General features: G+C 41.8%; 1 long non-coding RNA gene across 1 annotated transcript; it reads right to left on the bottom strand.

Moving 5' to 3' along the window:
* Positions 1-2,050: 2,050 nt before the first annotated feature.
* On the bottom strand, positions 2,051-19,708 carry LOC110015895. The gene is made up of 4 exons (XR_002874077.1): positions 19,273-19,708; positions 18,571-18,723; positions 4,898-4,950; positions 2,051-4,700 (listed from the first exon to the last, which is right to left on the bottom strand). It is a non-coding gene; the product is annotated as an uncharacterized LOC110015895 (long non-coding RNA).
* Between the last annotated feature and the right edge of the window lie 6,051 nt (positions 19,709-25,759).

Genomic DNA, 25,759 nt, shown 5'->3' with positions numbered 1-25,759 from the left:
GCTATGAAATGAGTCGGGCATTAATTAGCATTCAATTGTTAAAAAGAAGTTTTCTTTTCTTCTTGGCTCTTAAAGATGCAAATCCTGACATGCACCGAATGCATTAGTTTATGGATTTAATTTTTTTCTGTATAATAAATAATAATGAAATGTATACCTGCATGTCATGTGTTTGAATTTTTTTTGTGCCAAATTTAAGGACGGTGGAGAACAGATATGGAAATCCTTTGATGTTACTAAACCCGATCCTCTATATTCGTAAGCGTTTATTGTTGTCTAATATAAGGTGCATGTTGTTTTACATCAGCTTTAGTGCTCGCTATTGATCCAGCACAGGTTTACTCATGCTGCTCGTGTATCTTCCCTCTACATATTGCATGAACATCCTTGCTGCTTTTGAGGAGAGATGCAGGGCCAAAACCTGGCTTTTCAGGATGAATTTTAATGTTCCCGCTCCCCTGCCAAAGATCAGAGCCGTGCCGGCTTTTTTCAACCCTTTGAGCTCCATCCCCGGTTTTTGCTTTGCCTATCTCTATCCCATTAACACATCAGCCCCTTAATTTCCCAGAAAACTCGACTCAACGGGTTTACTTTTTGAGCCACAAATCCCAAACAACATTTAAATGTCAGGCAACACACATAGATAACATTTTAAAAGACATGAGCAAGTCAACTTAAAGGTTGCTTGTTCGCATGGACTGTGAGTTTTTGAGACACTGTAGTGTGGCGTAACTGACCTCATTTCTTTCTTTCATATCATATCGTTTACATTTTCGTTTTCCAGGGATGGAATCTGAAAAATGTGTGCTCCATCCCTCTTTGTCCACACTGTTCCCTTTTAGATTTGACTCCACATCTCTTCCAGTCCTCTCACTTTGCTGTTCCCACACACTTGATTGGTCCTTATTTCAGCTTCTAGAGGAAGATAGGCGAATCAATCCCCTCCTTTCACTTGGCAATCACGGCCTCTTGCTGCGTTCCTTGTTTCCTCTTTCTCTCCGATTTAGCCTTCCTGACCCTTTGACTCAGTCAATTGTGCTCCCTGCAGCCCTCCCCTCCTTCGATTCACACGCTTTAATTGCCCGTGTCCCCATCTCTGCAATTAATCAAATCTTTTTGCATTAAAATAAAAGCTTTGTGTGGGATTCACAGATGAAAATTGGTAAAGATTCACAAAATGTCTACTATCCATCCTCTGGCTCCAGAAAGCCAAACTCCTACAGTTTCTCTAACATCTTGATAAACCCTTTTTTTTCATTATATTTTTTTTGCAGTCTAAGTTATTCAAGTTATAAACCGGCCAATCAGATGCCTCAATAGTAGGTAGCTTTGCATTGAACAATTGACTGACAGATTTCGCGTAGCCCACTTTCAAGTGGTAGGGGTGTGGACTTCCAACAAGCCCACTCCTGATTGGTGAGAGTGGTTGCCATAGAAACTCAGACCAACATCGTCTGACTCCAACAAGGCGGCGTCAGTATTGTGCAAAAATCCCAACTAAATTGACTTAATTTTCTATGGGTGACGTTGCGGGATGCAACCGTTCTCAGTTTAAAACCAAACCGAATCATTTTGCATTCCCATGCCAGTTTGTCAAGGGTCAAGCGCATACTGTGCTAAATTTAAGAAGGATTTATCATTTTTTGTTTTATTACATTCCACCAGGTTGATACTTCCTTTTACATGTGAAAGAGGATTTTTCTGATTAGTTGTGTTGCTCTGAAAACACATAAATAATAAATTGAACTGAAACAAAACCGTGACCCAAAAATTGAGGTCTGAACCGTGGAGAGGCACGGGGAAAGTGAGTCATTACTCCTTAATCGTCACTCGGTCCAGTTCTCATTTGAAGTCAATGGCCAAAACTCAATAGATAATAGCGATGTGGTCACTGGTTGTTGTTGATATCTGAGCCCCAAAGTGAACGGCTACTATTTATGATGTGATACCCATCCTGGCAATTGATAAACCTCATTTACATATTGATTCAATTCTCTAAAATAAATATAATGAATAGTTAAACAAAAATAAGGTTTAATCGTATTATTTGCAACTCTGAAGGCAGAGACGCTCCAAAAAGCCCTTGGGCTGCAATAAAAACGTATAAATGACATAAATACACTTCAATGAACTCAAATGAGAAGCACATTCTCGCCCGTGTGTCTTTTGCTGTCCAAAGCCTTTGAGAGAGGGATGTGAAGTAAGCTCAGCACATCAAAGTGTTTTTTTTTTCTGTCTTTCTCCTCACCCCATCCCAGAGCAAACCTTACACGGGGAGCGACAGATGTTGGCGCTGGAGAAAATGACGGCGGGGAAGAAAAAGGCTTCGAATGACTTGTGAGGACATGTTATGGTTGCTGCCTAAACCTGACAGAGTGAGGTTAATTATGGATGGCCTCCTCTGCTGGTGAGGGCAACAGGGACGGCGGAGGCCCAGCTGCCTGTTGGCTGTGTGTGCATTAGGTCTCCTTATGTTTTATTACTGCTGGAGGAAGACTCGGGCTGCCAAAGTTCCACTCCGGATTTTAAATGAGCTTTCTGACAAAGTAAGTTAACAGCAGTTTGAGCTGATGTTTTATGGCTGACCCAGTTTGCTTGTAGGTTGTTAGTGAGTGGTATTCTCTGTGGAGTTGATAAAAAAAAAAAAAACCTAACTAACCACAATCTAATGGAGGATCACAGTTCATTTCTTTCATGCTTGATGGAAATCTCCACAGGTGTTTGACGGATGAACTCAACATTTAAAAAACACTTTAAGAGGAATTTCTCCAAGGCTGAGATGAAAGTGAAAAGGCCTTATTTTTTGGAGAAGCTTCTTCAAAGAAAGAAGGAGAAATGAAAGACAGAGTTCTTAAAAAGACTTTTTTGGTCTACTTAAGACTGAAGCACAAAGTAAAAAACACATGAGGTCCGATATGCCTCAGTTTGGACATCAAAGTCCATTTTTTTCTTCAGTTTTTACATCTCAGTGTGGTGTAAAACTTTATTTGTCACTTTATTTGTCAAGTGCATCGTTCATTCATTAAAACAATAGTTTATGGTGATAAAATGTGTGACTAAATAATGAAGAAAAAATTGCATCAGTAATTAAATCAAATCAGAGTGGCATGTGATAAATTTCCTAAAAAACATTTTTTCAAAATGGAGGGAAGAGAGGGATGTTAGAGACGGGGGGTGAGGGCAGAAGAGACAAAAAGGAGATCTGGAGGATGACTACAGAGATGTGTGTGTGGGGGGGGGGGGGGGGGGGGGATAATCATTAAGTAGCATGATGCTGGAGGATTATCATCATTACTGTCTGGTATAAATGTTAGTCAAAAGGGGCGGGGCCTGTCCATATACATACTAAACATACCTGTTGGCTTCAAGAATCTTCACATGCAGTCATGTCAATGTGTACTCAACACAACTACAGTTCACACACACATACACGTGGTGTGACGACATATTTGCCCCTCTTCAAGATTTCTTAATTTTTCCATGTTTTTTTCCACACTTGAATAAAGGTTTCATTTCTTTTCTCCCTTAATTATATAAAAAAAAAAATTTGAAAACTGCATTGTTTGGTTACTTTTTGATGTCTTTGACTCTTGTTTTAATGTGTTTGATGATATGACACATTTAAGAGTGGAAAACATGGAAAGAAATAAGAAATCTTGAAGAGGGTTAAATAGTTCTTCCCTCCGCTGCATGCATACAAACCAACGCATGTAAAGCATTTCATTCCGTCACACATACTATTAGTGCAAAGCTGAGCTGACAGGTGGGTGTTTATGTTCTACTGAGGTGGATGATGGAATGTAAAAGGAGGGAGAGTGCCCGACCGTCCCCACACCAAGACCCCCGCCGAAGCGGCAGCCAGGACCCCCCCGACGCTGGCACGGCATAGCCGGTTGCTGCAGGCTCTGATGCCGTTACCATGACAACTCATCGCACAGTGTGTTTTTTATGAGGAACAATTTAAACTTGAAAAATAACAAGATTAATATATGATTATTTTACACGCCACATGTTGCACTTAACCTTAACCTTAACTTGTTTGATAAACGACAGTATATGTATAATATATACATATATATATATATATAGAGAGAGAGAGAGAGAGAGAGAGAATATTCTGGTTGATGGACATGGGACATGGCAAAATGTTTGTCTGTTTTGTTTTACAATTTACAAACAAGTTTCATGTTAAATGCAGTAATTATCAAGGACGCTTAAAACGGTCCCGTCTGATTAAAAACTACCCCCCCCCCACCACCACCACCACCACCACCACCCCAGCGGAAGTCATTGCAGTCGAGCAACAACAAAATCTGAAAACATTTCCGGCTCCTGCCCCGATCAGGTAAAACGGAAGTGGCCTGATCCAGGAGAGGATTAAATGATAAACTCTTTGGTCTGGTGTATCAGTCTTCTGCTGCTCTGATGTGCCAGGGCGGGTGGGGTGGGGGGCTTTTTTTCCCCTGCCTTTTTTGCTTTGTCATGTGGAATGGGACGATTCATCTCAAACAAGCTTAACATCTGGCCTCATTAATCATTTCTTTTCAAGTTCCAAGTTTCCAGGGAATTCTTCTATCTCTTTTCATCGGGTTATCGCTCCCCCTTTTCTCTCCTCCACTCCCCCATCTGCCCTCCTTGTCATCTGTTGACATCCCGGCGTGCCTCATCACCCGCATCACTCCTCCCTCCTCATTTGTTCCCTAATTTGTTTATTTTGTTTGAAGAAAAAGGCAGAGGGACAAAGATGGGAGTCACAAAGGTGTGGTGGGGAGAAAGGGACGAGGAGAAAGTGTTGGGAGGAGGAGGAGGGGGAGGAAAAAAGGGGGAGAGTTTCTGATCAAGTTTGATAAAGCAGCATGCGTGCTGCTGAACAGTTAGGGAGTTCCTCATTACTCACCGAGCCCGCGGGGAACGCAGTGACATGCACGTTGATGCCGCATGTTTCATCGCCTGGGGAGGGAAAACAGCGCTGTGATCAGCTCAACATTTTCTCTTCACTGTGATGACGAGACCTCCCTCCCACCTCCCCACACCCCCCGTTAAACCTGTACAGCCTCTGAAGTCGCCGCTTTCCCAGAAAAGTTCCCACAACTCGTCTGCTCACAGTTTGGGAACTTTACATTTTCAAACCAACGGCAGAAATCCTACAGTTTTGTTAAAGACCCACTCTGATATAAATAGTGTTTTTGGTGTTTATGACATGTTCTTGTGGTATTTTTCTTATGACGGAGGACATACTTAAATGGTTTAAGCTCAAAGTTGCATTTCTGAGTATATTTTCATTCAAACTGTTGTGAATCAGGACCTGATCTCGCTTGAAAAAGCTTGTAGGCCGGCCACCAGCTCTCTGCTCCGCTTCATTCTGCTGCATTAACTTGTCGACAAGTAGATCCACCTACGTCTTTGTTTCTTCCGTCTGAGCTTGTATCTGGTTCTAAACTGTACAGCTCCAATGCCAAAGCTGCTCATGCTGCCGTCTGCGATTATGCTACGGTCACAAATACAACTGCCACCAAACAATAGGGAGGGATTGGCAGAAACTTCAAGATTTCAGGACCTTTTTTTCTGAAAATCCCTGGTGTGGTCATGAATGTGAACTGCGGCAGTCAGGCGTCGGGGATGATGCCATTATAAAATCGGGCAACAGATGGGATCGAAGGCCGGCAGCAGCTCTGAATGGATGATGTGTAAATGTCTCTGGACGGCGGTTGACCATATCAAGTATCGCCAGCTTCCTTGTAGCCGGGGGGTATTATCTGAGTGAGCTATTCTGCATGTTGTCAGTCAATCGTTAGTCACAACGACAGCCATAAAATGATGGTCCAAGCAGTCCAACCCCAGCAGGAGTCTTCGTCAGATGAAGAGCATCGATGCTGTCTCCACATTTGGACCCACAGGGGCTGGGATCGCAGATTATCAGAAGATTTTCAGGACCTTGGAGACTCTCACATCAGTCAGTGATCGCGCCGCCGCCTTCCTGCCACCCGCCTGTCACTGGACGGCCACCGCACGACCTCCAAATGTGCCCGGTTGACCCCTAACCAATGTCAAAAAATCTTCCGGTTGCCGTTTCATTTGAACTTTTTCAAACCTCTGTGGTGGGGAGGGAAAAAACGCCTTGAAGTCAGAATGAAAAAAAACGTCTAAGAGCGGGAAAACAGGTTAGTCTGACCGCAGTGCGTGGAGGGAGCTGAGGTACACGTGTGGCAGCTGCTCTTTTTCATTTTCCTGACAGGTTCTATTGTGCAATAAGAAAACACTAGATTTCATGTTTTGGACTTGTTTTTTTTAAATGCGTCTCCTGTCTTTCAAAAAGTTCAAGAAGTCAGTGGAAGGCAAAGAAGCCCAAATAATGAACTTTCTAATACCGTGCTTAATGTTGGTATATTTTTGGGACAGATCTCACTCAAATCTATTCAAAAGTCATAATAAATAAGTACAAGATTTTTTATTTCATATTGACTTATGCTAAAATGTTTAGCTTGAGAATGATATTCTCTCTTATACCAAAAAAAAAAAAAGCAAAATATCTCAGCAGGAAGAACTGAAAACTAGACACTTAAATAATCGGAGGGGAATTCACTTTAATGATCTTAAATGAAGACAGCAGTGTATGATCAACGGTAACCTGGTGACGGGGAAAACAGACCATAACGAAAACCAAAAAACATCCCAAAACCCAAACTATGTCCTCTGCTGATGTTAAATTCTGCTGCTGCCATCTTAGGGAACCGTTTTCTGTTGCTTATTCTGCAGAAAACAAACCACCGACTCTCAGATGGCTCAACCACCAATCCACAGCTGGTAAAAACACGGAATATATTTTTAGATCAGGACTAAAGCTGAGGTCTGAACTAATTAACTGTGGTAGAAAAATGAAGAGTAAGGGAGCCAGTTTAGCTCGTGCTGGTTTGCGGCGCCTTCCGTCCGTGAAACCCGGGTTCGACTCCGGGCTGCTCCCTCTTCCCTTCTCTACCTCTGCCGGTTCCAAGCCCGGTTTGAGAAGGTTGCGTCAGGAAGGGCATCCGGCGTAAAAAAAACATTGCCAAATTTACCATGCGACTCGTTCGCTGTGGCGACCCCTGATGGGAGAAGCCGAAAGTGGAAGAAGAAGAAAAATGAAGAGTAAAATAAAGTTCACCTTCTGTTCATTTCCTAAAGCATCATGGGAAGGACGATGATCCTTCCAGCTGACAGACTGAGACAAAGAAAAGGAAAAACAAATCTCTTTTCTCTGAGTTTCTATGTTTTTCCACATTTCTCAGTGAAACTTTCAAAGGTTTCTTGATGTCTTTAACCTTTTTCTTTTCTTCAAATTTGTTTAAATCACTTGGTGTCAAAGACACGCAGTAACCTCCTGCTGGAGGCTGACGCATCAGGAACATAAAATCCATTTTTAAAATCGAGCAATTTGCTGATTCAAGTAAAACAACAAAAACGGCAAACGGGTGACTAACTGACAAAACGTCAAAGAACAAACAACGCTGTGTCCGCGCCAGTGGACTCCTAATTACTGTATTTTAGAAAGCGCACAATTGACTCCGGTGCATAGAAAAATACGAATCAAAATAGAAGTGATGCTGCCAAATTACAGCCTTCTTCCAAATGTTTGGCAGGTGGTGAGACGGCGAAGCTGCAGCAGCGTAAGCATCCATTTACAGAGTTACTGATGTGATAATTACTCTGTGTTGCTTTAACTGCCTGAGAAGATGCATTCTGCTGCAAAAAAAAAAAAAAACAACCTCAGAAACCTCTAAAGTCAAAGAGAGATATCCTGGCTTCCTCACAAATCACCATCATAAAAGACAAACTGCTTGCTTGGCGCTTCTGTTGTGATCAGCAGGGAAGAAAAATTGCTTCATTGTTGTATTGTAATTGTTGAAATGATAAACATTCTCACTTCGTAAGTGTGGGTTTCTTCCTGAAATGATGGTGCAGTTGGTTGATTTGGAACAATCACGCTTCCAGTCTCAAACCAGACGGCAGGTTTTTGCAAAGGAGACGCTTTCAGACTCAAAAGTTCTGAAGCTCGGAGGTGAGCCGGTCAGCACTGTTGCCTCACAGCAGGATGGTCCGGGTTTGAACCCGGCTAGGTCTGTTCTGTGTGGAGTTTCCTGTTCATAAACCATGTTTCAGTGGTTCAATGTCTGACTTGTCCGTTCCCCGGGCGTGTGAAAGTTGCACACCCCTTTTACCATAAGGTGTTCCCGTGAAGAGGCTCGGTGAGAAATGCTGAAGCGCTGCTAATCTGGTGATTCTTGCTCCAGGCTTTTCCGTTCACAGCTCTTTTCCAATATATGAAGGACTTGGGCCGAATCCGAATCCCTCCCCTACAACTTTGGCTCCTCCCTATTGCTCCCACATAACAATTTTGAAAAAACTCACATTTATTAAAAAAAATAGCTCTTTGCTCTGGGAGGAAGTGGTTTTCAAGGCATGTAAAAATGGAAATATTTGCGAAACTACAATGGAAACACTTTTTTCAAATGACATCAGTCATGTGACCAACAACCAGTAGGAACTGGCGGCCTTGGGCGCTGTACAGCGGGCGCCACCAGAGGTCCCACAGCTCATCAAAGGTTGAGCGTGTCATGTGGAATTGTTGGATCCACATCTCTGTAAAACCACCATTTCCCAAAAATGGCTTCATTTGAAGCCGCTCCCACGTGCAAGGAGCTCACCGTTCCATGGCCTCAAAGAATGTTTCCTTTGATAGATGATGATGATGATGAGCGCCAGTGCTGTGGCAAAAAAATCTGAATGCATCTGCTGTCAATCAAAGTATTGTTTACATCCATCGTCACGTTTTTGGATGACTGCGTGAGTTGGTTTGTGGTTATTCGCATAATTGTGATTCAACGGAAACAGTGTGATTGCTAAATTTCAACATTTCCAGAATTTCGATAAAGTTTTGCACACGTGTGGGATGGAAATTCAGTAGTTGTATTCTTTTATTGTATAGTGTAGGAAACTACGCCGTCTTTTATTGATTATTGAAACTAATAAAGAAATGTTAAAAAATAAAAATGCTAAAGACAAATGTTTGTAAAACATGAAAAGTGTTCATCAGTGGCTGATGGTCCTCCATTATTGCGGAGGCTTCTTTTATTCCTGACGTTCTAGTGGTGCTCAGTACGCACGCGCACTTTGTTGCATCCACGTTTGTTGACTTGACATACTATGTATATTATATTTAAAAGAAAGAAAAGTTGTATGTATGAAAGTGTCTCCAAATTCTTTTCCTTAACTTTGTGTTCGAGCGTTTCATTTGGACAGTAATCTTACCCCACAGTAAAGTCTAAATATGTCAATATTTATTACTTTTCAAAGGCTGCTGTCATAAACTGTCAGTCTATTTGAGAACATTTAGCTGTTTACGAGATACAGATGCCAGAGCATAAAATCCAGATGTTTCTTTAAGGCTGAACAGGCTCAGCATTGACTCAGCACCTCTCACTGGAAGACATCAAAGCCTGACAGACTTTGCAATATTTACCATAAATCATTTAATGTGGACCAGGACATGGAAGCGTTCAATAAAGCTACTTTAACGCTGGAAAAAGACACTCCATGAATCCATTTGTGCATGCAGAAGCTTTTAATGAGAGTCAAAGGTGTTAAGACGGACCCCAGCCTGATGCATTAGAGCACCAGATCAGCCTCAGTTCAAAGGGGCGGCACGCCGCATGGATGTCAGGGAGAGATATCATTAAGTCCTCACACTCTGACAGCCTCTGTATTGGAATTATGGGTTTGCCCACTCCCATCTGTACGCTGTCTGTTTGAGCAAAAACAAAACGTGAGAAAATATTTACACCCGTGTGAAGCTGTGTTCATGTCTCACATGCTCAAATCGATCAATAACTGCTGGTGAGGAAAGTTAGCAGGACGAGTCTGTTCAAAAAGACTTTCAGAAGATCATGACAAGCCGACATGACCAGATAAAAGCCTGTCATGTCGTTTCGTGTACACGATCTTCAGATGAAGCTCTGTTGGGACGGAGAAAAATGAGAGATTGCAACCACCAGCTGTTCCAAGGAAAAGAGCTACTTTTGCTGCATAAATCAAGTTTCATGGACCCATCTATCCATACAGACACAGGACTTTACTGCCTTTTATTCTCCAAAAATGGGAATAAAGTCAACGGTGAGGATGCAAAAACGGGGGTGAAAGGGGGGTGTGGAAGACATGCAGATTGGAGAAGATCAGTACTAAGGTTAAGATAAAACTCAACACTAGCTGCATTTCCATCTGTCAGGTTGGGAGGGCTGGTGGGCATGAAGGACCCAAAATGCAGAGATGGGTGGAGGCACACGGTTCCAGGGCAAGGGGTTTATTAAAGTAACAAAAAGTGCTGCAGAGCAGGGAAACAAAACTAAACTTACTGTGGGTAAAACATGAAAACATAGCAGAAGACAGTCAGGAAGAGACGGTATGGACGACCACAAGAGGTCCATACAAATACAAAACAGGACTGACAAGACACAGGTGAACATGATCAGGAGAGATTGGGAAGTAGAACTCAAAAACATGACATGCAGGAAATAAAGCAGGAAACAGAACTCAAATCATGACAGTGACATAACGGAAGCAAAAACGAATACAAAGAAACCCATGAAATTTATGGAAATAGTCAGTATTTGCAGTGTTGGCCCTTCTTTTTCAGGAGCTATGCAATTACATAATTCCATTAAATCCTAATTATGCAAATAAAAAACAAAAGAATTCACACGATAAATCATTCAAAAACATGGCAACGGATGTGAACAATGTTTTGATTAACAGCAGAAACATTCACCATCTCTCCCATCGCTCGAGCGCTCATCATCTATCAAAGGAGTCGTCACCGTCTTATAACTAACTCTAATTTATTGACAATTTCAGCTATTGATGATGGAGGACATATAGATAGATAGATAGATAGATAGATAGATAGATAGATAGATAGATAGATAGATAGATAGATAGATAGATAGATAGATAGATAGATAGATAGATAGATAGATAGATAGATAGATAGATAGATAGATAGATAGATAGATAGATAGATAGATAGATAGATAGATAGATAGATAGATAGATAGATAGATAGATAGATAGATAGATAGATAGAAGTTTGGACACACCTTCTCATTCAAAGAGTTTTCTTCATTTTCATGACTATGAAAATTGTAGAGTCACACTGAAGGCATCAAAACTATGAATTGACAAATGTGGAATTATATACATAACAGAAAAGTGTGAAACAACTGAAATTATATCATATTCTAGGCTCTTCATAGTAGCCACCTTTTGCTTTGATTACTGCTTTGCACACTCTTGGCATTCTTTTGATGAGCTTCTAGAGGTAGTCACCTGAAATGTTTTTCACTTCACACTTCAATTTCTGTCAATCAAATTTTTGAACAATGGGCTTGGGGGGGGGGGGCAGCATGCACCACCTACTTTTATTGAGGCATCTGATTGGTCAATTTATAACTTGAACTACAGAAAAACTGTTTAAAAATGATTATCAAGAACATATTAAAAAGGTATCAGATCAATGATGGTTTTCAGACCAATAGAATGACTGTAATAGCTATTTATTTCTCTGAAAAGTAGATTGGCTCCTTGGAGCCCCTTCTTGTTTGGAACGCTATGGAGGAGGGGTCAGTCAGTCCAGGTCTCTGTATCCAGTCAATGGTTGTAAGTCGGAATGAAACCGATCAGTTTGGCATTTATTTCTACCAACTGCTCTGCTTAATCCATTTAAAGGATCTGAAGTTGATCACCACCTGACAAATCGCTAAAATGAAAGTAACGTGAGGCAGCCACGGGTCCAAACCAAATGTTGTCATGTAGGGGATTCTAATTGGGGTCAATAATCATTGTGTTGCACAGCTTTGGAGGGAGCAGTGGGACAGGCAGAAGAAATTCTTTCAGCTGTAAAATGACAAAGAAATGTGGAAAAGATGGAGGAGAAGGAAAAAGGATCAGAGTTATCTGCAGTGTGCTCAACCAGAGTGGGCTTTAGAGGGATGGGAATCGAACAGAAGGATCTGCTGCGTCGGCGTTCCTGAGGCCGGGAAGGGAAGTACGGAGGGGGAACCGAATGTGAGACTTGAGCTGAATGTGGAAAAACAAACAAAGCGTGTGACAGTGAACTGATGGTGACCTAATAAAGAGCAGGGCAGCAGCGTGAGGAACCACAAACTGAGTAATTACATTTAGTGACATTCTTAGGAAAACGAACAAAGGGCTCGTCATGGTGAAACAGGGAAATGAAATGTAAACTGTGCTTATAAGTTTTGGTGATGAGATATTACAATATTAACAGACCTCAATAACTTAGAGCAAAAACAGCTGCAGGGCTTTTACAGACACCACTTTTGGACTAAAATCAATCTTGTGGACTGTTTTTAAAGACCCATAATAATAAAAATTGTGTTTTGGAGGACATTATTATAAGAAATTTAAGCTCAAAAATGCATTTCTGAGTCTTTCTTCATTCAAATTCGTGTGAATCAGGAGCAGACAAAAAACTGCTGTAGAAAAAAAAATGTTTTTGCTACGTATGAAATCTGCTTGGTTCACAACTCCTATGAATTCCTGCCACTCTACAGAAAACATGTTCTAGAAAACAACACAGGTTTTTTATTTGAGTTAAAAACTGCATAATCATAATTAAAAGACCAGATTGGGGCTTTAAAGACAAGTCTCTAAAAAGGAACTTCTTACAGGAGTCCACACACTGACCCTTTGTCAGAAGTCAGAGCTCTGACTGCCCCTCTGGTCACCAGCGGGAACCGTCTCCAGAGTTCTGAATGCACTTCATCTCCCAGCAACCCCAGCGCACAGTTTCTGGATGCCACACACCTGACTCTCATTTGCCATCACTCACAACATACTTAAGCACTGTACTGAGCCTCATTCAGTGCGAAGTATCGTTTGTGTCACTGTCCCTGCACTACAGAGCGGTATATCGTGATCTTTTGATTTCCTGACTGTTTTGTTTCTGACTCTGTTTGCCACCTGCCCCGACTCTTCGCCTGGATCCTGACTATTCCTGTCTCTTCTCTGACTCTCTCATGATCGTTATCGACACCTGCCTGCCTGACCCTGATTTAGCTTTGTGAACTTTTAGCTGAGCTCAAATTTGACTGTTCTGTGACACTTCCTGAATGAGACTGTTGAAGAACTGTCTGTTCATCAATTTCTGCCTCTGCAGAGAGACGCTCCCACAGCACGCCGCCGTCTCCATGCTGGACTCCTTGTTGACATTCACGGCAGCGATGCGTGATTTGCGGCGCTCATACGGTGTGGAGTTGAGAGAAAGAGAGAGTACTTAAACAATCCCGAGGGCAGTGGCGGTTTTTGATATGGGCGATGTGGGCGGTCGCCCAGGGCGGCACTTCATAGGGGGCGGCATTGGCCGTGTCCGACGAGTAATGTGCTACATACAATATTCAAAGAGGTAGCTTGAAGATTTAATTTGAAATTACTTCAGCAGCCGACACTTAATACTTTTATTTTGACACATCAGACTCTTAATAATGTCTTCCTCCTGTTTCCTCTTCACACTTATGGTGCAAAAAAAAAAAAAAGAATAATTTAGAGTGAAACAACGTAAAACAGGCACATGAAAAGGATTTAGGCAGAACAAACATCCGTGCTCAACCCAATTTCGACAAAAGCAGGCAATGGGGATTATTTCCCACAATTCTTTGCTCCGACACAGCAGACCCGATGCGCACGTGACCACCGCCCTCTGCTGCAAGACGCTTGCGGCCACACCTCTTTGCGGTAGTCTTTGGAACATAAGTAAAAAAAACTCGAGAGGGGAGCGCAACTCGCCGGTGGCTGGCTGAATCACACTAACAGGTGATTGGGAGTCTTTTTCTATCTGACAATCAACTCTGGGCCGCAGCTGCGCCTCCCGTCATAGAGACGGAGCCGCGTGTGAGAGGGAAGGGGAAGGGGGGGGGGGGGTGAGCGCAGACCATTTTATATGGATTGAGGTTTTTTGGAGGATTTCTACTGTTGGTGTTGCACAAATTTAGGGAAATGCCAAATATTTTTGGAGTAATCCCACTGATGATTTCTAAGATTTAGTCTTTAATGTTTTATAAGACCTAAACATATTAATCACAATAAGTTTTATTTTTTAGATCTAATCCCTCTGATATGTTTCACAAAGACACACACAGGGCGTCAGACATTAAGAAATTATTGCTAAAAATGAAGCAGGAGTCCAGCTCTAAAAAAATGCTCTAAAGAAGGATGAAAGAGCATAAAAATGGAATTATTTGATATGTAATTTCTTATTAATATTTCCAGGCTTTCTTTGTTTTGTTCTGCAGCATGTTCATATTTGTATAATTTTGACAGAATATATTTCTATGGAGAACAAAATATTACAAGTTATTTAAGGTTTAACTTGAGTTATTCTGGATTAATGTTCCTGTTTTTATTCATATTTATGTTCAAAAAGTTCAGTTTAAAAGGTTTAAAAGTTTAGCTTTAGTGTGTTCAGTAAATGTTTATCTTCTTTAGGCAAAACCTTAAGCGTGTTTTTAACTTAGGCCCCTGTGTGACTGAGTTTGACCCCCCTGTAATATGAGTCTAGAAAATCCATGCATTTTTTGAGTAAAATGGCTAAATAGAAGATAGGGAACACAACAGGATGTTGTCAAATTTTGTATGTGTGCGGGGGGGGGGGGGGGGGGGGGGGGCGCTGGTGGGGTTACTCGCCCCAGGGAGTAAGTTAGTGTAGAACCGCCACTGCCCGAGGGAACTTGCACATCCATCCATTGCTCCACAAAATACATCCAATAGAAATTTAAAAAAGTAATTGAGTAATAAATAGTCATTAAAACATAAAAATAATCAAACTCACTAAAAACAGAGTAAAAATAAATAAAAGTATAAGAGCAATAAAAGTGGTAACAGTAGAGGCCCGTTTAGTGACCCCTCCTCGTGCTCTCTCCCCTCCCACTGGCATTGAACAGTCTATCGCACGGCTCTCAGTTTCTTTGTCTCATCAGATCAAAGGTTTCTCCTCGGATGATCAGCCGGTCATTTAAAGAGCTTTTGACAAACTCCCAGCAGGATGGCGAGCGCCTTCCAGTGAGGAAAGACTTCTGTTTGGCCACTCTTCCATAAACATTTGATTGGTGGAGCTCCGCCCCCATAGTTCTCCTTTGATGCAGCTCTCTGATCCCTACAAAGACCTGCTGGTTACCTTGCTTTAACCCCAATTACTCTGATTGGCTTGGGGACAAATGTGGGAAATCTGTGACTCCAGACCTCCAGTGGGAAGGTCATCTTCCAGCTGGAAAGTTCATGGTTCGATCCCCAATTCCAGCATGTCAGTGAGTATTCTGGAGGGTGTAAGGGTACTCCCATTGATCTGAAAAAGGCCAGACACTCTGTATTGACTAATGTCGTGCAAGTACTGTTGTAAATAATTCTGGACTTTGAGTCCTGTATTACTTTTTAAATTAACTTTATTTAAAAAGCCCCTATTCATACATATGACACAAAGTGTTAAATTATACATAATAAAAACATTTATTTTCAACTTAAAAACCAAAAGTAAAAGAAAGACCTTCACAAAGACACAAAATGAAATAATTTTCTCCTGTCTAAGTAAACATAAACATGTAGCCCAGATTATTTCACATTCAAATGAGGGGTGATCTGGTATATTAAGGACTAATAATAGGCCTATTTATTTGTTTTTTTTATTTAAATGAAATCATAATTGGATGAGTGACTTTAGTGAGTTTAGTCGGTAAAAACAGAAATTATAGGCTTTCGACTGAACAAAAGGAAAACTGAGACCAAACAGAGAAGTTGAAGCCTGAGTGATTCAGAAAAGCTAAAAGGAAAAAAAAAAAAAAAATAATAATAATAATGCTGCAAAAAAACAAAACAGGAAAAAAAACGACTTTACCTGACAACAACCCACGGACACAAGACTAGCGATTGATCACAAATATCTACATTACAAGAAGAAGGAAACATTTCTACAGAATAACATACTGTATATGTAGCATCAATCCAATGTCCAACATACATAAAAAATACATACCACTGCATTTTCTTGCTGTCATCAAAGGACCTGCTGAGATTATTTCAATCATCGTTTTGTTAAATAAGATGAGAATGTTGATGAGCACAAGGCTGGAGATCATAATGTTAGGCTGATTGGGTTAGAATGGCCGACTCGACATGTTATCCCTTGTGGTATCCTAGGCACTTTAACATTGGGAGTTGGGTCATCTAGACCCACTAGACAGTGCTCTGAACCTTTTTTCTTCAATGATTTGTGATCTTCACTGGTGTCCATGGATTACCTGAAATCTTTCCACCTTTATCCACCTTTGTCATGGTAGGGAGAACACGTCAGTGTAAGGGTGGGGTCATCTAAGATAGCACAAGGGTTAAAGGAGGGTGATGTTTGAAATCATTGTCCTTCCATTTTTAACCATGGTGACCTGCAAAGAAACGCGAGCAGGCATCATTGCGTTGCATAAAAATGGCTACTAAGATTGCACCAAAATCAACAATTTATACTATCATCAAGAACTTCAAGAACAGAGGTTCAATTCTTGTTAAGGAGGCTTCGGGGCATCCAAGAAAGTCCAGAAAGTGCCAGGATGGTCTCCTAAAGAGGATTCAGCACACAGGATCGGGAATGGCAGCGGGCAGGTGTGAGCGCATCTGCACGCACAGTGAAGACAAGACTTTTGGAAGATGGCCTGGTGTCAAGAAGGGCAGCAAAGAAGCCACTTGTCTCCATAAAAACATCAGGGACAGATTGATCTTCTGCAAAAAGACTGGTGATTGGGCTGCTGAGGGCTGGGGCAAAGTCATATTCTCAGATGAAGCCTCTTTCCGATTGTTCGGGGCATCTTGGCGGCCGTGGTGCAGCGGTCGACCCATGATCAAAAAATTACAGGTTCGATTCCACGTGTCGAAGTGTCCTTGGGCAAGACACCTTGCCTCTGGTGGGAGGTTGGGGCCAGTGTTTGGCAGCAGAGCCGCCCCCATTGTGTGAATGTGTGTGTACATGGGTGAATGGGACTGTAAAGTGACTGTGACTTCGAAGAAGGTAGAAAAGCGCTATATAAATATACGTCATTTACCATTTACCATCTGGAAAAAGGCTTGTCCGGAGAAGAAAAGGTGAGCGCTTTCATCAGTCCTGTGTCACACCAACAGGAAAGCCTCCTGATTCCTTCTTTGTGTGGGGTTCCTTCTTATCAAAGGGAGTGGGCTAACTCACAATTTTGCCCCAAAACACAGCCATCAATAAAGAATGGTACCAAAACATCCTCCAACAGCAACCTCTTCCAACAATCCAACAACAGTTTGGTTGTTGGATTGTTGCATTGCATTGCATCTTGTGGCAATGCATTTTCCAGCACAATGGAGCACCGGGCCATAAGGCAAAAGGGATAACTAAGTGGCTCATGGACCAAAACGTCGAAATTTTGGGTCCATGGCCTGGAAACTCCCCAGATCTTAATCCCATTGAGAACTTGTGGTCACACTCAAGAGACGGGTGGATAAACAAAAACCCACTAATTCTGACAAAATCCAAGAAGTGATTCTGCAAGAATGGGTTGCTATCAGTCAAGATTTGGCTGTGCAATTCGAGCATGGCCAATCGAATTGCAGAGGTCCTGAAAAAGAAGGGCCAACACTGCAAATACTGACTATTTCCATACATTTCATGTAATTTGAAACGCATGAAATGCTTGTAATTATATTCAAGTAAATCACAGAAACAACTGAAACAAAGATCTAAAAGCAGTTTAGCAGCAAACTTTGTGAAAACTAATATTTGTATCATTCTCAAAGCTTTTGGCCATATTTACGTATATATCTGTAAATTCAGAGTACAATTTGGGGCACTTTTAACTGGAAAAAAAAAACTTAAATAATAATACCAACAGAAACAGAGTGCTGCAAGCTGTACTAAATATCTACACTTGAACAACTTTTAATCACCAAAATGATCCCGTGTTTCAACACCATCAGATCCTACTTTGGCATTGCAGATCTTCACGAATACAATCCTCCGTCAGATTATCGAACGTTTGAAAGACGGCTTCTAAAGCTCACGAAACCACCAATATTCCACCTGAGAAATGATTCTTATATTATTTAATTATGTTTAACGCTCCTTGAGAAAAAAGGCAGTTTGTTTATGTAACTGGGTTACTGTCATACTTTGCTGTGTTGATCGTAGACAACTCTGGATTGAGGTCACTGGGTCCTTTAATCAGTTTGACTTAAAATTTAACAGTCACCGGTCGTCCTATTTTTGGTCTGTTTTTCTTCCCTTTCAACAAAACGAAAATGCATAAATGAATAAATGTTAGCAATACACAAAATGTGGTGCAAACTTTAGCTAGTAAACAATAGAAAAAGAAAAAGAAGAACCCCCTCCCTGCTTGTCTAATGTGAACATCATGGGGGGAAAGCGTGTTCAAGAAAGTGCGTTTAGTGAACCTTCTGGAAGACACATTACAAGGCCATTGTGTCGGTAGGTGGAGAGATGGGCTTAAGGAACTTGGTTACCGGAGAGACTTCGAAGTCTTGCTGCTGCACCTCCACATCTAAAAGGATGTCTCTCGACTGGCCTGGAACGCCTTAGGGTCGCCCCAGAGGAGGTTTCCAGGAAGAACGACGTCTGGGCATCTTAGCTTAGACTGCTGCTGCCAAGTCCCGCTTCTAGATGAGTGAAAGAAGATGGATAGATGGATAATGTGCGGTGGCATGACAGGTTTTTGTAGTTTTATTTACAATTTCTTTAAAAAAAAAGAAAGAAAGTTCAGTTTGGACCTTGAAGGTGTCTTAACCTGCTGTGTTTTCAGTACATGAAGTAATAATTTTCTACATTTTGAGATAGAAGATGTTGCTCATGCTCCGGATGCACCACCACGCCGATGTGTGCAACCACAAATCACTTAAAAGTTGTATGTCATTCCGGCACATCAAAGCTCTTCCTCGTAACGGTTCAGCAGGAAGACGCCAACCTGCGTTCTGCATGAAGTGTGGTTCTTTGTAGAACCTGTTAATCAAAGCCAGCGCAGATCTGAGGTTCTGGAAAGTTCAAAAAGGAGAATTTGCTCCGTGTCAGCTTTCATATTCCATCTGAACCTCCATCACCTGTCTGTCAAAAGCAAAGATAACAATACCGCCTCATAAATAATGCTGCATCTCCGACTGTCTGTCAGACCAGATGCAGCATCTGTAAGCAACTCTGTCAAATAACAGCACCTGCTTTCCCGGGTCAAACGGTGGCAGGTTCTGGACCCGTGTCACCTCTCCTTTGGTCAGAGACAAACTGCTGCTCGGATTTTCTCCCCTGCTCGACTCTTGGCCTGTCAGAACCGATGAGCGTTTCTCAGAGTGTGGGTGGTGGTGAGAAAAGTCAAGGCTCCTTTTTTTGAATGGAAAGGATTTGCATGATGGAGCATCATCAGGAGGGGAAGTCCGGAAATGGCGCTCTAACCCTCTGCCCCCGATGTTTTCCTTCCCCGCTCAGCAGAGTTTAACACCGAGGGACTGTGAGCTGTCAAAACAAATTGGAGACAGAACCCAGAATGTGGCACAAGTTGTTCACTTGCTTGGTGAATTACTTTTTCCATCAGGAGGAATGTGTCACTGGAAATATCTCTCAAATTATTTTGCTTCCTTCTATTGTTTCTGTTTCCCCTTTGCTCCCCACTGCGACACCATCAAGTCATTCGGCGTTCCTTTCCGTTTGATTTATGCCGTTGTGTTGTGGCGTTTTGGCTACCGGGACGCCGTAGGGTTATGAGTCAGTAGTTCCTGTTGTGAGGTGTAGCTGCACACGCACGAGGCCAGCTGGAGAGTCAACAAAAAGAAAGCTCAAACGTTACACATTAACTCTGCAGCTTCCTGATTTACAGCCTTTAACCTCCTACCTTCCTTTGGAGCTTTTTATCGCAGCCTTTGACCTCCATGAAATCAGCCTCGTATCTTTCCAAAAAGTGTGAGCTCAGTTTTGGCTCCCTGTTGCCTGGAACATTAACCTTTGTACATAAAGGAAAACACCTTATTTTAGTCCTTCTGACTATCATAACAGAGGCTCATGTTTTAGCAGAAAGCAGCATTTTTCTCTATTTCCCCCCCAATTTTACCTAAAAATGTTTTTTCAAGTTCAAGAGAATCTATCTGATCAGAACCGGATTTAAAACACTGTAAAACTATCAAATGAATGAACTCAGTAGGGGTGGGATTATATAAGCTTGCTTCTTCCCACTCCTTTTCAAGCAATAAATCAAACTTTACTTATACTTCAGTTAATGATCACTGTATTTAATTAAGCAAATGTGATTTAAGTGACATTTTTGTTTTATTTTCTGTCTTTTTAATCATCATTTCTGTAATGAGTTTGATAAAGATGTGTAAATTCTTTATTGCTTTGACTTCAATGCTTGAAATAAATCAATAAAATCAAAAATCAAGTTGATGCTAATTTAAGTCCTGGAATAAATAGTACGCTCCGAATTAGCGACATACGGCATAAAAGGGTCAAAGTTTTGGAGCCAGATTTATGGGGATATATTTAGCCGTCCTGGATTGAAGATCCAGATTGTTTTCTCAATTCTTCTTTCTTTGAGCGAAACTTCACCCACATACTCAAAAACTCACCAAAATTTGCACACACCTAGCAACGAATTTTTTAAAATAATGAACAACATCCCCCAACATTTAATGACATTATAGCGGGAGAAACCATCAGAGAAAAAATGAACTGGGGCGGGATATTATATAGCTTACCGAAACCAATATGGCATGTGATTAGAAAATACCAGAAATATGAAGTGGTTACCAAGGAAATCCAAAAAATTACTTCAGCAGATTCTTCTAAAAGTTATATCGATGTGTTCATCACCTCCAGGTGACCAAAAATTTAAATGGTTGCTATGGAGGTAAAACCAACAGAAAAGACACAGTTTTGAAAAATAATTTATGAATTTGTCCCATGCAGCTCTGACCAGAAGGGGAGATGGGAAAGGGGGAGAGTGAGGGGTAAGGGCGGCTCAAAAAGGGGGGCGGCGGGGGGGTGTTTTACTATATTTTCTAATCCTCGTCAAATAAAGGCTTACCTTTTCCTCAGTAAGACATTTAGCCACATTGAAGTATTGGTTAAAAATGTTAGCTTACCTAAAATAGCTGTTCTTTCTTAGTAAAACAACCCGCTAAGTTATGCTCAAAAGGTTGAATGAATTGTTACGTTCAGCATTGCGCGGCATTGTAGGCCTGACTTTTAGTTTTTATACTTAAACCGAAAATTCACAGGAAAACCCCAGAAATTTCCGAATAAAAGTCTCACCTAGTTGTGTCTAAACTTTGGCTGTTTTAACTTTTATGATGGAATTCACGGTTGTTTTTAGGAAGTCAGTGGTTTCAGTAAAATCATCAAAACAACCAAAGTTCTCCTTTTTTTTTCTTTTTTGTACACACAAATCGACTTTGTAACTTCGACTGAAGCTCTGGAACAATCTGAGCAGACGAGCTTTTCCAGAACTCACTGTCCGTCACAGATCGTTACATTTCACTCTTTCCTTAACCACATTTTGAACACTAAAATAAACAGAGCTGCGGGCCTCATTAGAATATAGCTGAGTAATCTGAACAGACACAACGCGAAGGAGGGGTTGTCATGGAGCCAGGTCTCTCCTGAAATGTGGCCGCCGCTGAGCTGCATGCATATCATTTCACTGGAGTTTACAGCTCATTTACTTTGCTGAAAGATGACAACGTTGCAAAACAAGTATCTATCTGTAAAATCTTTCTTTTTTTTTGTCATTTTGAATTAATTTAGTTTAGTTTTTTGCTGCAACATCTAAAAAAAAAGGAGTATTATGAATAACTCAACATATTCTCTAAAATTCTTTTAACAGTTCTAAAAGAAAACGTTCTCAAAAGTGCCCTGAAGTTGTGTTTTCATTCTCTGATAGAGACTTTTGATGTTTGAAAATACAAATTAAGCTTACTATAAGATGTTTTAGCTGCATTATGGTCAGTTCTAACATTGGGGGGTTCAAACCATAAAAGACAAAAAGAAAAAAGAAAAAAAAAACAGTAAAAAACAAAGACATTCCTGATCCTACCTGCTGTGCTTCACTGATAAATGGATGGAACGGCTTCAGTGTTCGGGTCTCGTTTAGGAGCAAACCTTTGGGTGACAGAATTAGCAAAGCAGCTTAGCAGAAGCTTTCAGCGCGGCTTCCTTTTTGACTCTTCAACGGCAAAACTTCAATATCTCTAAGTAAAAAAGCTTGCAGTTTTCAAATCTTTTAGAATGCAATTTTTCTTTCTCTGCAGCCACAGAGAACCACTGAAAAAACACTTTTCGTGTAAAAATAATTCAGTGTTCCCCCCAGAAAAACAGTGTTTAATTTTATATTTCGTTTTTTACATTACGTGGAATCAGCAGCCGACATTTATCCTGCAGGGATAAGACAGGGGGTCCCAAACTTTGAGTTTCCCAGGAAACTCTGAGCTTATGTGGTTCAGTCAGGGATTTGGCTGATCAAGCCTTTGAAAAAAAAGATTTTGATTTTGATTTGAGTTGTCGTTTTTCATCTTAAATTCTAAATTTGCAAATTGCTTTGTCAAATTGGAAATTAGGAATTGCACTTTAAATTTATTGGTGAAAAAACTTCAATAGTGTTCAAAAGTTGAAGTCCAGACTGCAGAACCTCAGTTGTGAGCCCCATTCCAAGTCCTTACCTGATGGATCATGAAGATGCCAATGCTGCCTTCTTTGCAGGCTGCTCCTCCCCCTCCCTCCCATCCTCCACAGCTCCTCCCGTCATGATGCATCTGATCATATCAATATGTCTGCAGTAGTGGTGATGCTCTGTGCAGGCGGGGGTGTCACTGCTGCTCCTTTAATATTTAGCTAATGGAAGGGTCAGGGGGGGCTACTCCTCCCTCCAAGACCTTCCACACATGGGAGAGCAGTTAATGTGGGATTGACTGAGTCCTGCGAAAGACAACAAGTTCACGATGACTTGGAAATCTGGTCTGTTGTGCACGTATTGCCAACTATTTGAAAAAGTCTGTTGGAGTAAAGTAAAGTAAGTTTCAATTTGTGCCATTTGGATTCCTGTACAAAACGCTAAAGCTGTAGGGGCGCTGACCCATGTGGGGGCTGGGTTTGGGATGTCTGGGCCCATAGAAGGTCATAGAGAGGGACGGCTGCACTGCAGGTGTCTTGCAGTTTCTATGAATGTCGTACAGCCACCTTAATGGAATGTACCATTGTCTTGCATGTGGTAAGTGTATTGTGAATTATTTGTAAGGCTGATGGAAGTTGCACCCATTTATGACGTACGGATAATGCTGTTATACGGCGTCCGTGCACCACACTTTAGTCGGGGGTACGGTGTGAGTTCTGACTCTCTACTGAGCACGACGCACAGGGTGTGCATGTGATACACAATCGCCTGTAGGATGTACACACAAACTACACTCTTGTCTAATTTCCTCATAAAAACCGTCTGTTAGAATGAGGAAGTTACTGTTAGAATGAGGTTTCTGGGAGTTGATAAATCTGAAAATGTACCCACAATCCACTTCTTTCCAACGACAAAGTGCACAGCTTTCATCCTCAAAGGAGCTCTCTGCAGCCACATGCCATCGTCTTCCTCCCATCAGGTCCTGTGCGTGTGTGCGGCGCTGCACGAGGCCCGTCTCGGTTGGACCGAGACTCCAGTTGTTGCAGTTGTGAGCGTTCTGGCCAAGACAGATACCCACAGGGAGGACTGAAGCCAGGGGCTGCCAGCTGGCTCGCTTTCTCTTTTTGCCAAACCCTTCAGGAACTTTCACACACACATGCACGGTTTTCACCCCCCTGCACTGAAACTCCATCCTCATCACAAGCTATAAGAGACACTCAGAACTGGCACACATCCAGGCCTTGACATTTGGGAGCTGCGAAGGCGACAGGAGCGTCAACAACATCACACCGCTGATACATATTCCTCCTCGGCGCCTTGAGCATGCCTGCAAAGACACAGCCTCAATCAATAAATCAGGCTCCTCTCTCAACATGTCGTATGGAAAAAGAGATGGCATGGAACATTTGAGTCTCTGCTACTGGATCAGAGGGTGATATCATCCATAATTTAGCTCCTCTGTTTATCACCGTAATGCCAGATCACAACAGCACAGATTATGAGGCAGATTTAGAGATGAGACAGTCAAGACTTTGAGATGTGGCCGAGGGATGAGGCCCGAGAGCCACTTTTTGTTTATTCCCTGTTTGGTTGCCATAGATTTCAAACTGCCCGTTCGTGTTGAACCGCTTATTGTTCAGCGTTATTACAGCCCACACATTATGCAAATCTCACACAAGCTGCAAATGCTCTGGAAGTGCTGCTTCATGAAAACAGAGGACTGCTTGTCATGCTGCGTTTTTGCACGGATGGTCTGGTGGAAAGTCGGTGTGCCGTGAGACGTCGCACTCAGCCGTCTCCACTTTTTTTATCTTTTATCCGGCAGTTTGTGGCTGGAGATTCTGGAGGCCACACGACCCTTTCAGTCCATCTTGTGTCAGCCTGTTCTTACATACGATCTCAGTTATGCACTGTCGTCCACAGCCGGTCTGTGAGCCACAGACTGACAGGAAAACTGGAAAAACACACTCAGTTGTTGCCCTCGCAGCCCCGCGTTAGCTAAGCTGCAAAGACAAACTCGAGGGAAACTTCGTGTTGCAACAACAGTTTTGTTGGAATGAGGTAGCTCCAACAAAGGAAAGAGAGGCTGCTATTTGACAAGCACAGAATAAACGAAAAAAAAAATAGTCCTGCTGGTCCCCATCATCCTTTTCCAACCTTTTTGTGCTTTCGGTCCGTTTTCCTACATAAAAAGGATGGCACTTACTCACTCTTCAGTTTGCAGGACACTCCATCTGCATTGACATCGGCGCTTAGGCCTAGTCACAACTGCCCTGGCAGCTAGATTCTGGATATCTGCAGGCAAAAAGTGGTGAAACCTGTACGGGGCACGCAAGTGTCCTGCACGAAATATTGAGGCTATGGAACACTTGATGAAATGAGGAAATTGGACCAAGTGTAGTTTGTGTTAGAGTGTTCTATCTGTGCCTATAGAAGTATTTTCCGTAGGACAAATATGTTCTTGTTTGTATTTTATATGCTTTTACCTGCTGTTGGACGAATGCTGAAATATTCAGTTCTTGCAATTGTAAATCTGACTCCAGAGGAGTCGGTGCCTCACCAGCCATCAACCTCACCGCACGTCTCTGCTGCACACCACGTGTGTGCAGCATTTGCTCATGGTCAGTAAGGAGCCAGAATCTATCATAATAAAAAAGATATTGAGTTTTTTCTCCAAAAATGTTATTCCTATCTCAAAAGGTAAATACACTTGTTTTAAAATATTTGCCATTATGCCTAAATGAAATCCAAAGAACTTTTCATGGTCATTCGTGGGAAATAAGCTGGTTTGAGCGCGTGCAGCCTTTACCTGACTTTGAAAATGTGCTTCCTCCACATGTTTTTGGACATGTGGGTCGCGGTCCCATTATGCTCATTGAGGTATGACTGTAGAAATGGACAGCAAGTTGTCTGAATGTCACAGGAATGAAGTGATGTATGAATGTATGTTAGATGAGAAATGAGCTTTTCTCACCTAAGGACCTTCAAACGTGTCCAAACAAAAGCTGCAAACCTTGGAACCGTGTCAAACGGCCACTACGAACACT

This window comes from Oryzias latipes, chromosome 11 (assembly GCF_002234675.1).
Source record: "Oryzias latipes chromosome 11, ASM223467v1".
Classification (NCBI taxonomy): Eukaryota; Metazoa; Chordata; class Actinopteri; order Beloniformes; family Adrianichthyidae; genus Oryzias; species Oryzias latipes.
The sequence above is the reverse complement of the archived record's forward strand: the minus strand, read 5'-3'. Positions and strand labels throughout refer to the sequence as shown.